The 12,431-nt window shown below is 43.1% G+C and overlaps 2 non-coding genes across 2 annotated transcripts; one reads left to right on the forward strand and one right to left on the reverse strand.

Moving 5' to 3' along the window:
• Nucleotides 1–1,333: 1,333 nt before the first annotated feature.
• On the reverse strand, nt 1,334–1,419 carry trnak-uuu (transfer RNA lysine (anticodon UUU)). Its single transcript is given in 2 exon segments — nt 1,334–1,369; nt 1,383–1,419. It is a non-coding gene; the product is annotated as a tRNA-Lys (tRNA).
• Nucleotides 1,420–7,739: 6,320 nt separating this feature from the next.
• On the forward strand, nt 7,740–7,811 carry trnaw-cca (transfer RNA tryptophan (anticodon CCA)). Its single transcript has one exon. It is a non-coding gene; the product is annotated as a tRNA-Trp (tRNA).
• Nucleotides 7,812–12,431: the final 4,620 nt, after the last annotated feature.

Raw genomic sequence — 12,431 nt, forward strand, 5'->3', positions numbered from 1 at the left:
TGCAACACGGTTTTGTGAAAGGGAAATCGTGTTTGACTACTCTGTTAGAGGTTATGAGGGTGTGGATAGCAGGGTAGATCAGGGAGAACCAGTGGATACAGAATATTTGGATTTTCAAAAGGTAATCGATAAGGTGCCACACAAAAGTTTGTTAGACAAGATTAGGGCTCATGGGATAGTGGGTAATATATCAACATGGATTGAGGATTTGTTGATGTACATAAAATAGAAAGTCGGAATAACAGGTCATTTTCGGGTTGGCAGGTTGTAACTAGTGGGGTGCCGTGAATATCAGTGCTTGGGCCTCAGATATTTACAATCGATATTAATGACTTAGATGAGGGGACCGAGTGTAATGTATCCAAGTTTGCTGACGATACAAAACTAGGTGGGAAAGTAAGCTGTGAGGAGGACGCAAAGAGGATGCAAAGTGATACAGACAGGTTAAGTGAGTGGGCGAGAAGTTGGCAGATGAATTATAACGTGGGGAAATGTGAGGTTATACACTTTGGTAGGAAGAATTGAAAAGCAGAATATCTTTTCAAAGGTGAGAGACTGCGAAATGTTGGTATTCAGAGGGATTTGTGTGCTCTTGCACACGGATCACAGAAAGTTAACATGCAGATGCAGCAAGCAATTCGAAAAGCAAATGGTATGTTGCCCTTTATTGCGAGGTGGTTGGAGTACAAAGATAAGGAAGCCTTGCTGTAATTATATAGGGTTTGGTGAGACCGCATCTGGAGTACTGTGTACAGTTTTGATCTCCTTACCTGCGGAACGATACACTTGCCTTAGAGTGGATGCAACAAAGGTTCACTCGATTTATTCCTGGGATGAGAGGGTTGTCTTGTGAGGAGAGATTGAGTAGAATGGGCCTATATTCTCTGCAGTTTTCAATAATCAGGTGATCTCATTGAAACATATAAAATTCTTAGAGGGCTTGACAGGGTAGATGCTGGGATGCTGTTTCCCCTTGCTGGAGAGTCTAGAGCTAATGATGATAATCTCAAGATAAGGGGCCGGCCATTCAGTACAGAGATGAGGAATAATTTCTTCACTGAGAAGGTTGTGAACTATTGGAATTCTCGACCCCAGAGGGCTGTGGATGCTGAGCCATTGAATAGATTCAAAACTGAGATAGATAGAATGCTGGACACGAAGGAACTCAAAGGATATGGGGACAGGTCAGGAAAGTGGAGTTGAGGTCGAAAATCAGCGATGACCTAATCAAATTGGCGAAGTCGGATCGAGGGACTGTATGGTCAACTCTTGCTCCTTTCGCTGATTTTGCTCCGCTGGAAAAGCAGAACTTGCCAGCTATTTTAAAAGTTTTCGCCTGAACAGGGACTTGAACCCTGGACCCTCAGATCACTACCCGTTCTTAAAAGTCTGATGCTCTACCGACTGAGCTATCCAGGCTCGCTGTTAGATTAGCTTCCATCATACAGATTCATGGTCGGACTCTGAATTATCCCTGTCGATGTCGAATTCGGGGGAGTATCCCTTTTATACAATTTTCAGCAACGTGTTGAGGAGAATCCTTGTTTCTGTTGAACATGATGAAAGAAACATGGACAGCGAACTCGTGATTTTGCAACTCTTCTTGTTTGTACAAAATGTCTTGTCATTCGTTAGCAGCAATTAAAAATAACACTTTACCCAATGGCTCAAAAGCTAAACTTGTCCCACACGGGAGCTGGAAAAGGCCTCTCGACATTTCAGCCGATCAACAATTGAAAGCTGAATAATTTCAACCGTCACACCGTGACACCAGGCAGCAGATTTGCCTCCCGAATTTTCCCGACACGACACTTCAAACCGATGAATACCTGCTTCACGGAAAGAAGAATTGTGTTTTTGTTTCTTTCGATTTAAAGATGTCGTGCCGGCCGCTTTACCATTTCAGTTGTCGCCAATTGCCCACTCTCCCTCCTTTGAACAAATAAACTCTCACCTGCTATTGCAAGACGGTCGGCCAGAGGAGCCTCAGTGCCCACATGGGGACATGAAGAAGTCGATGCGTTATGGAACCGGTTTTACCTTGAACTCCAGTCAAAATGTTGAGAAGTTTCAACTACCTTCGACGGCGCTGGAGCTCACAACCCCAGCATGAATCGAGCGTATAATTATTGTGGAAGTAACGCGCGCTGAACAATTGCGCCACTGCAGCTGTGCACGGTCTGTGTCACCACTGCTCGCATCAAACAGCTTCATCCTGGGGTTGATAAGGGTCGATTTCAATTATTTGAAATCTCACCACGTGACCCGAACATTGACCGCAGAATCGAGTTTTTCCTGTAAGTCCTGAATTGAAGGAAAAGGCGCAACAAGCAGGTCGGAGAAATGAAGAGCAGAAAATGTGGATGAAACTTGCACGAGTGAAAATCCCTGTATGTTGGAAGACTCAGTCCCCAGTGGTGGAGAGGATTGGGATTTCAAGGTGTCTCACAGCTCACACACACACCATTGGTTCATTTAATCACCTTCAACAACTCGATTACATCATCACTTAATCTTCTATACACAATGAAAAACAAACCTTTTCTATGCAACTTGTCCGCATAATGTAAACATTTTAGCCCCGGTATAATTGTGGTGAATCCGCGCTGCACCCCCTCCAAGGCCAATATATCCTTCCTGAGGTGTGGTGGCTAGAACTGAATGCAGTACTCTAAATGTGGTCTCAGCAGAGTTTATATAACTGTAACATAACTTCCACCCCTTTGAATCCCAGCTCCCTTAAGATAAAGGCCAAAGTTCCATTCGCCTTTTAAATTATTTTTTGGAACTGCCCACTGACTTTTCATGATTTCTGCACTTGGACCCGTGAACATCTTTCCTCCCTCCACAGTTCCTAGCTTCTCACCAGTTAGAAAATATTCTCATCTATCTTGCTTAGGTCCAAAGTGGATGACCTCACACTTCCCCATATTGAAAGATTGAACAGTCTTCGGCTCATTTCCATGGAAAATAGAAGGCTGAGGGTGACCTGAAATAGGACTTTAAGATTATGCAAGGGTTTCATAGGTCAGAGGTGTTTGCAATTTTGTGGGGAGGAGAACAAAATTGGGGCCATAAATATAAGATAGTCACATTTAATCCAATATGGCATTCAAGAGAACCATATTTACAATGAGACTCGCTGGAATGTGCAACTCGCTACCACAAGGAGTAGTTCAGGCGAAAAGCATCGATGCATTTACGGGGAAGCGAGATAAACACATGGAGGAGAAAGGAAAATTAGGGTTTGCTCAGTCATTCTTTCCCCAATAACAGATACTGGTAAATTCCCCACAACAGACGTTATACTAATAGGTCTGTAATTTTCTACTTTATCTCTCCTCCCCTTCCTGAATAATGAAGTGACTTTGGAAATTTTTCAATCCACGGAACAATTCCTGAAACAAGAGAGTTTTGAACGATCATGACTTAAGGATGTAAAATTTCCTCACCTATTCCTCTTAGTTCCCTGGGGTGGAGATTTCTCTATCTTTAGTCGAATTATTTTCTCCAATACCGTTATTTTACTTGGACTGATTTATTTCTGGGCTCGATCAGGTAGGGGTATAATTCTCGATTCGAGGTTCATACCCCGGAGAAGCCCTAATTTAGCCCTGGACTTTTGTTCTTGAGCTGCGGTACAAACTTTTGCAAAGTGGGAAAGAAGTCCCCAAATCACTCCACCTGAATCTCAAGCGCTTTCGGAAGAAGTTCAATTCAAACAATCAGGAACTTCAAGGCATCTCAATGACCTGCACTTTCATTGAACGAGCTTTCTTTGCAGTTGCCTTTCACCTTGAAACCGCTCTGGGCTTTCATCTCACTGAAACTGAGTTTGGCCGCTTTGTATCTGTGAGCATGTCAGTGACGAGGTTCGCTCTGATATGGGTCGCTTTCAATTTTGAAGATCTCGCCAATCTCAGGGGAAGAAAAACGAGAATCGAATTGTCTCTGTAAGTGATGAATTGAAGGGATTGATGCTTCAAGCAGATCTGGAAAATGCACAGTGCGGTCGATCAGGAGTTCCAAATCCATCCTCTCGCCACTCGGTCATCATATAACTGAACTTTACTCTGGCCCAATGTCAGCGCGCTGAAATTGAGTATTTCTCCGGCACGTACCTCTTAACTTCACAGTTGCTGGTTTGAGAGTGAAGACCGGCTCGTTGGATTTTCAGTCCTGCAAGCTTCAACCATTCATTTTAGAAAAGTAACCTCTCAGTAGACAGACAGCTGTTATATTGGTCGCTGCAACCTCAAGCTTTAGCTCAGTGAATTGTTGGTTCAGCAGGTGACCTCTTCACTTGTCTCGATGGTGCTATTGGTTAGATTGATTAGAGCACCTATTTTATTTTTCCTCAGGATTCATCGCCTCAAAGTTCCAGGGTTTCAATGTGTGTTTTGTCTGCAAGAAAATGTACCGTGATCATTGGCGGCTGAGCAGGGCTGTTAGTCCAACATTTACCCCGTGGACTAAAAAAAACCTTGTGATCGCATAGCAGGCACATGAAACATATAAAGGAATGGAACATTGGTTTCACGTAAATCACAATTCATCTTGACAGATAAGGTCCCGAAAGGCGAATTCGCTGTGACATGGAGATTTCTGTAGTGAGCGAGACCAGACTGTTTCTATGTTCAGAGAATAAATGTCACACTCTTTATGTTGGAAGAGCAAAACGGGTGGGGCTGTTTGTCATCGCCCGATGCCTTTGTGTTAAATCAGATGCTTCTCGTTGCGTTACTTTCATCTTGATCGCATATTCGGTTAGGGCGTTTCTGTGATAAACGGGGACAATTGCCTGTTATTGATAAATTTAACAACGGCTGCAGCAGATTCCTGGTGTCAGAAGCACTGAACTTTTAATCGCACTCTTAAGATACAGTCGGTAAAATGGTGAAATTTCATCACATGCAAAGCACAAAAATCAACGATTCCAACCACTCGCTGTGTAAAGAAGTTTTGCTCATGTCACCTTTGGTCCTTTTGCCAATCACCTTAAATGTATGCCCTTTGGTTCATGTCCCTTCCACCAATGGGAACAGTTTCTCTCTATCTACTCTGTCTAGGCCTTTCATGATTTTGAATATCTCTATCAAATCTCCTCTGAACCTTCTCAGTTCCAAGGAGAACAATCCCAGCTTCTCCAGTCTATCCATGTAATTTAAGTCCCTCATCACTGGAATCACTCCAGTAAATCTCCTCTGCACCCTCTCAAGGCCTTCACATCCTTCCAAAAATGCGCTGGATACAATATTCGATTTGTTTTATAAAGGTTCATCATGACTTCCTTGTTTTTCTACTCGACGCCCCTCTCAATAAAGCCCAGGTTCCAGTCTGCTTTTTAAGCCGCTTTTTCAAACTGCCCTGCCACTTTCAACGATTTGTGCACATATACCCCCAGATCCCTCTGTTCCTCTAACCCTTTTAGAATTGTGCCCTTTAGTTTATATTGCCTCTCCTCATTTTCCCACCGAAATGCATCACCTCGCATTTTGCCGTCTTAAACTGCATCTGCCACGTGTCCGTCCATGCCACCGACGTGTCCATATCCTCTTGAAGCCTGTCCACCTCACTGTTCACTACCCTTCCAAGTTTTGTGTCATCTGCAAATTTTGATATTGAACCCTTTACTCCCAAGTCCAAGTCATTAATATCGATCAAGAAAAGTAGTGGTCCCAGCACCGACCCGTATGGAACACCATTGCCCACCTCCCTCCAGTCCGAAAAACAACCATTCACCACAACTCTCTGTTTCCTGTCATTTAGCCAGTTCTGTTACCATGTTGCTATTGCTCCCTGTGTTCCACGGGCCGCAATCTTGAGCGCAAGCCTACCACGTGGCACTTTATCAAACGCTTTTTGAAAATCGATATACACCACGTCAACTGCATTGACCTCATCTACCCTCTCTGTTACCTCATCAAACAACTCTATCAAGTTGGGTAAACACGATTTGCCTTTAATAAATCTGTGCTGGCATTCCCTAATCAATCCATACTCGTCCAAGTGACTGTTAATTCACTCTCGGATTATCGTTTCCAAAACTTTTCCCATCACCGAGGTTAAACTGACTGACCTATAGTTGCTGGGTTTATCTTTCCACACTTTTTTGAACAAGGTTGTAACCTTTGCAATTCTCCAGTCCTCTGGCACCATCCCCATATCTAAGGATGTCTGGAAGATTATGGCCAGTACCTCTGCAATTTCCCCCTTTACTTCCCTCAGCATCCTCGGGTGCATCCCATCCAGACTAGTTGACTTATCTATTTTAAGTACAGCAAGCCTTTCTAGTACTTCTTCTTTCTCATTTTTCAGCCTATCCAGTATCTTAACTATATCTTCCTTTATCGAGAATCTGGCAGCATGTTCTTCCTTGTTAAAGAACAATGCGAAGGACTCATTTAGTACCTTTGCCATGCCAATTGCCTCCATTTGTAGATCTCCGTTATGATCCCTAATCGTCCCCGCCCCTCCTCTTATTACCCGTTTACTGTTAACATGTCTGTAGAAGACTTTTGGATTCCCTTGTATGTTGTCTGCTCTTCTTATACTCTCTCTTTGCCCCCCTTATTGTTTTTTCACTTCCTCTCTGAACTTTCTATATTATCTCGGTTTGGTACTTGTGTTATCAGCTTGATACCTGTCATACGCCTCTTTTTTCCACTTCATCTTACTCTCTATCTCTCTTATTACCCACGGAGCTCTGGCTTTAGTTGCCCTACCTTTCTCCCTCGTTGGAATGTACCTTCTCTATACCCGAATCATCTTTTTAAAGACAAACCACTGTCCAATTATAGTTTTGCCTGACAATGTTGGATTCCAATTTACCCAGGCCAGATCTGTTCTCATCCCACTGAAATTGACCCTCCTCCATTTGAGTATTTTTACTAAGAGTGGACAAAGTCCATTTCCATAGCTATTCTAATCCTTATGATACTGATCGCTGCTCACTAAATGCTTCCCCACTGACACTTGCTCCAATTGGCCCGACTGATTCCCTTGAACCAAGTCCAGCAATGCCTCCTTCCTCAGTGGGCCAGAAACGTACTGGTCGAGAAAGTTATCCTGAACACATTTCAAAAATTCCTCCCCTTCTTTGCGCTTTATATTATTGTTATCCCAGTCTATATTAGGATAGTTGAAATCCCCCGTTATCACTACTCTATGGCTTTTGCACTTCTCTGTAATTTCCCTGCACATTTGCACCTCTATATCCGTCCCACCAGCTGGTGGCCTATTGAATACACCCAGTAGTGTAATCGCACCTCTATTGTTCCTTAACTCGAACTCAGTACCCAGGAGAAATTCCCGAGTTCCTGGGCACTTTTTATTGAGCAGAAGTTAGCAGCAAAATGTGTTTGTAGTGGGCAACCTGTAAAACAGAGCTCCAAGTATCGGTTTAAATGAAGTCCTGAACTGACAAAGGGGAGGGCAGATGAGGATTGAATTAAATCCCAATTAATTGAATCTAAGGTTTAAAGAAGTGAATCTGTCAGGAGCGGGATTCCTGATCCTGTGTGTGAGCTGAAACAGGATCGGTACCGTTCTGTAAAGAGAGAGCGGCAGGCGGCTCCCAGACAGGGCTCAGGCCGGGACCGGTAACTCACCACGGGCGGCGGCTGGATTGGAGAGCGGGGCTCTTGCGCTGTTGCTGCTGCTGCTTCCGCCTCTGAGAGTCCCTGTGGCGTTCAATACCGATCTCCCTCCCATGGATCCGGCTCAAAGGGTGCTGTATGGACCTCGTGGCGCAACGGTAGCGCGTCTGACTCCAGATCAGAAGGATGCGTGTTCGAATCACGTCGGGGTCATAAACATTTTCACGGCGTTTCAGTGTCTCGCTGACTCTGTTTCACAGCGGATGGTGTGTTCACTATTTGTAAAATAACAATTATCATGGAATCATACAATGGACCGTCCGACCCATCAATCCCGTACCTGCCTTTTGTAAGAGCAATCCAGTTCTTCCCATTCCCGGGCACTTTCCCCGTTGCTCTGCATTTTCCCCATCAAGTGTTTATCCATTCCTTTTTAAAAGCCACGATTGAATCTGCTTCCACCACCCTCACAGACAGCGCATCCCAGATTATAACTATTCGCTGCTTTAAAAAGTTTTCCCTCATGTTGCCTTTGGTTCTTTTGCCAATCACCTCAATTCTGTGTCCTGTGGTTCCAGACCATTCCGCAAATTAGAAAAGCTCTTCTTTCTTCATTTCATCTGAACCCTTCATGATTTTGAACACTTCGATCAAATCTCCTCTGAATTTTCTCTGCTCGAAGGGGAACAACTCCAGCTCGCGGCAAATGCGGTTAATTCGTTCCAATTCATTTATTTGAGCATTGAACAGACCTTTTAATAGTGACCACTGGACCCTGTTCCGAAGTTACTTATTGGTGCAGAATGCAAAACGTTCCTACATTGGCTGGGAATCGAGCCTGGGTCTCTCATACGGCAAGCGAGAATTCTACCCCTGAACCACCAATGCTCGTACCTAGCGTTCCTGCATGTGTCCATTTGGAATTCTGTCTGCACGAACATGGGGTTGACAGCTGCGATGGCCGAATGGTTGAAACGTTGGGCTCAAAATTCCAATTGGGGTTTTCCAGCGTAGGTTTGAATTCTGTTGGAAGCGCTACTGTTTAAAGATCTCTTCAATGCTCTCCCAGCATGACAGATACAACAGCGTGGCCGATGCTTTCAATTGGATGTTAAAACTTCTCTTGCAAGATCCGGAGACGGAATCTGTAACTTAAATTCTGCTGGTTTGCTAAACCTGACATTTATACACCTTATTTTCTTTGCATTCATCCCTCTATATCTCCCTGTCTCTGGCTCTTCTCTCTCTGCGTTGTCCCCGATGGACTTCTCAGGTTTCCTTGAACGGCGAAGGCTGATGTAACCTGCAACACCAGCAGAGAAGGGTAAAGAAATAAAAGACTGAGACAGTAGGAAAAGTAAAGTTGCAAGCCAGCTGCTGCAGCCAATGCCTACACATCAATGTCTCTTCGCTCTCACAGTGAAACAAAACACTAATTTGATTGAAGTATACTTATGGTAGAGTGTATATTATCACAATGCCGAGAAGTTTACGTGTGAGCATTGGAGTTTGAGGGGTAGAATTCTTGCTTGCAGTAATTCTATTCCTGTAAAACTAGCTCCTGAAGTGTAGGATGGAAAGTATCCTGGCTGAGCGGTCTAAGGCGCTGGTTTAAAGCTCCAGTTAAATCCCACGATTTGTAAATAGATGAAAATCATAGATTGCGTCTCCAAAACCGCAGCCTCCCTCCTGTAAACAAGTAATACTAAACATCTTCATCTGCTATTGCAACAGCGTGGTCCGGAGGAACCACATGGCAATTCAAATAAGTTGATACATTTTCGAACATACCAATTGTACCTTCAACTCCGGTCGAAATGTTCACAAGCAAAAGGATTGTTTGATCCAGCTGAGACTCGAATTAACAACCTCGGCATTTCCCCAGAATCTACGGCATAAAAAGAACGCGCACTGACCGATTGTGCCGCGAGAGCCCGGTCACTCTGATCGCCTGTCCCACTCTGCTGGAAAGAATCTTAAGGTGAGATGTCCTTACCTGTGGAAACGTGTCCTGTCCCCGTGATGAAACTAATATCTGCACTTTCACTTTCAGCTTCTTTCACATCCTCTGCTCCATCGCTCTACAATCGGGTTTTCTGTGAACAGGTCAAAATGAACATTGCCAAAAATTCTGTCAGTGGTGAAATTTGAACGCAGAAACAACACAGACATTGGATCCAAGCGCTTCTGACCACCAGATCAGGCTTCCATAAAACATGGCCACTGTTTAAAGGTCCGTTTAATGCTCACATAAATGAATTGGAACCAATTGACCGCATTTGCCTCGTGCTGGGATTGTTCTCCTGAGAGCAGAGAAGGTTCAGAGGAGATTTGATAGAAGTGTTCAAAGTCATGAAGGGTTCAGATAAAGTAAATAAAGAGAAGCTGTTCCCATTGGCGGAACTGTCGAGAGCCAGAGGACACAGATTTGAGGTGATTGGGAAAAGAACCAAAGGCGACATGAGGAAAATATTTTTTACGCAGCGAGTAGTTATAATCTGGAATGCGCTGCCTGAAAGGGTGGTGGAAGCAGATTCAATCGTGGCTTTTAAAAAGGAATTTGATAAGTACTTGAAGCGGAAAAAATGCAGGGCTACGAGGAAAGGGCCTAACTGAGTTGCTCTTACATAATGCCAGGAATCTTACAACACCAGGTTATAGTCCAACAAATTTATTTTAAAATCACAAGCTTTCGGAGATTATCTCCTTCGTCAGATGATTGAATGAAAAGGTTCTCAAATCGCATATCTTATACGATGTTGGGACAGCATCACACCAATCAAAAGGTGTCGTTGTTATTCAAACAGGCCAGTCACGGAGAACAGCACGTCCCAGTACACTCGATATACATTGTGTCTTTTACACAGGCAGGCAGAAAGAAACTCAAAATGGCAGAGAGAGAGAGAGAGAGAATCGTCGAGCAGAAGTTGATAGCCAAGTTCCGCACCCATGAGGACGGCCTCAACCGGGATCTTGGGTTCATGTCACGCTACACGTAACCCCACCAGCAAAAAGGGGGAAAAATTTATATGTTTTTTAAAATTCTCTCTCTCTCTCTCTCTCTGCCATTTTGAGTTTCTTTCTGCCTGCCTGTGTAAAAGACACAATGTATATCGAGTGTACTGGGACGTGCTGTTCTCCGTGACTGGCCTGTTTGAATAACAACGACACCTTTTGATTGGTGTGATGCTGTCCCAACATCGTATAAGATATGCGATTTGAGAACCTTTTCATTCAATCATCTGACGAAGGAGATAATCTCCGAAAGCTTGTGATTTTAAAATAAATTTGTTGGACTATAACCTGGTGTTGTAAGATTCCTTACATTTGTCCACCCCAGTCCATCACCGGCATCTCCACATCATTACATAATGCCGGCATGGGTTCGATAGGTCGAATGGCCTCCTTCTGTACTGTGTCCATTCTATGATTCTACAATAATTATTATTTTACAAACATTGAACAGCCCATCCCAAAAAGACGGCACCGCTATAAAACAGAGAGACATTTAACCGCCGTGGAAACGTGAATCGAACACGCATCTTTCCGACATTGGAATCGGACGCGCTACCGTTGCGCCACGAGGCCCACATCCAATAGCTGGAGCCGTATCCATAAGAGGGAGATCAGTACCGACCGCCGCACGGACTCACAGAAGCGGAAGCAGCAACAGCAACAGCGCAGGAGCCCCGCTCTCTCATCCAGCCGCTGCCCGGTCCCGGCCTGAGCCCTGTCTGGGAGCCGCCTGCCGGTCTCTCTTCACTGAACGAGATCATTAAAGGCTCCTGCAGCGCTGTCTCGGCGAATAGCAACAGTTCAAAACCGCATTCCAGATGCGACAACAAAACCATCAGTTTTCTGCTGTTCGCCAGCTCCCGGAGTGAGAGAGGCTGCGACATCAGGATTTATGGAGGACCGAAGAGAGTGAAACTTTATTTGGGCTTTAGTGGGAAATCCAGTGAAAGTGAATAAGAGCTCCTGGATTTGAACCAGTGAAATTGCCTGAGCGGGAATCAGATCCAAAGATCAACTGGCAACAGAGCCGTGCAGCCAATGTAAAATTTCGCTGTCACGCAGCCGATTAGCCATCCTTCCAGAACACAGTATCCGTCCATTCTCGCTTTCTTCTACAATATATGATGTACAGCGATATCAGATTCAACACTTATTATTTCAAGTCAACAATATTATCCTCTCTTCACCAAATTCGTTTTGAATGTACGACTTGCATTATCATGAAACACTTTGCTGAATGAATTGCTCTGAAGCTCCATAAATGTGGAGACATTGGCTACGAACTCATCAGCTGCGTTTTAACTTTACTTTTCCTACCGTCTCAGCCAGCTGGTGTTGCTGGTTAGATCAGTTTTCACCATTCAAGGAAGCCTGAGAATTCTATCAATTGAATTATTTGGATAATAAATTAAACGATTGAATTATTTGTATAATAAATTAAATCCTTTAATTTATTATATAATTACATTTTAAAATGTATTTATAACAATTAAACACGTGAATTATTTATATAATAAATTATACACTTGAATTATTTATATAATAAATAAACCAATTGAATTATTTCAATTATAAATTAAATTAATGAATTATTTTTATAATAAATGAAACTATTGAATTATTTATATAACAAACTATTGAGTAATTTTTATAATAAATTGAACATTTTAATTATTTTGATAATTAAACATTTGAAGTGTTTATATAAAAATAAACACTTGAATAAATTGTATAATAAATGAAACAGTTAAATTGTTTATACTGTAAATTAAACAATTGAATTATTTATATAATAAATTAAACAATTGAATTATTGAT

Source organism: Heptranchias perlo, chromosome 20 (assembly GCF_035084215.1).
Source record: "Heptranchias perlo isolate sHepPer1 chromosome 20, sHepPer1.hap1, whole genome shotgun sequence".
Classification (NCBI taxonomy): Eukaryota; Metazoa; Chordata; class Chondrichthyes; order Hexanchiformes; family Hexanchidae; genus Heptranchias; species Heptranchias perlo.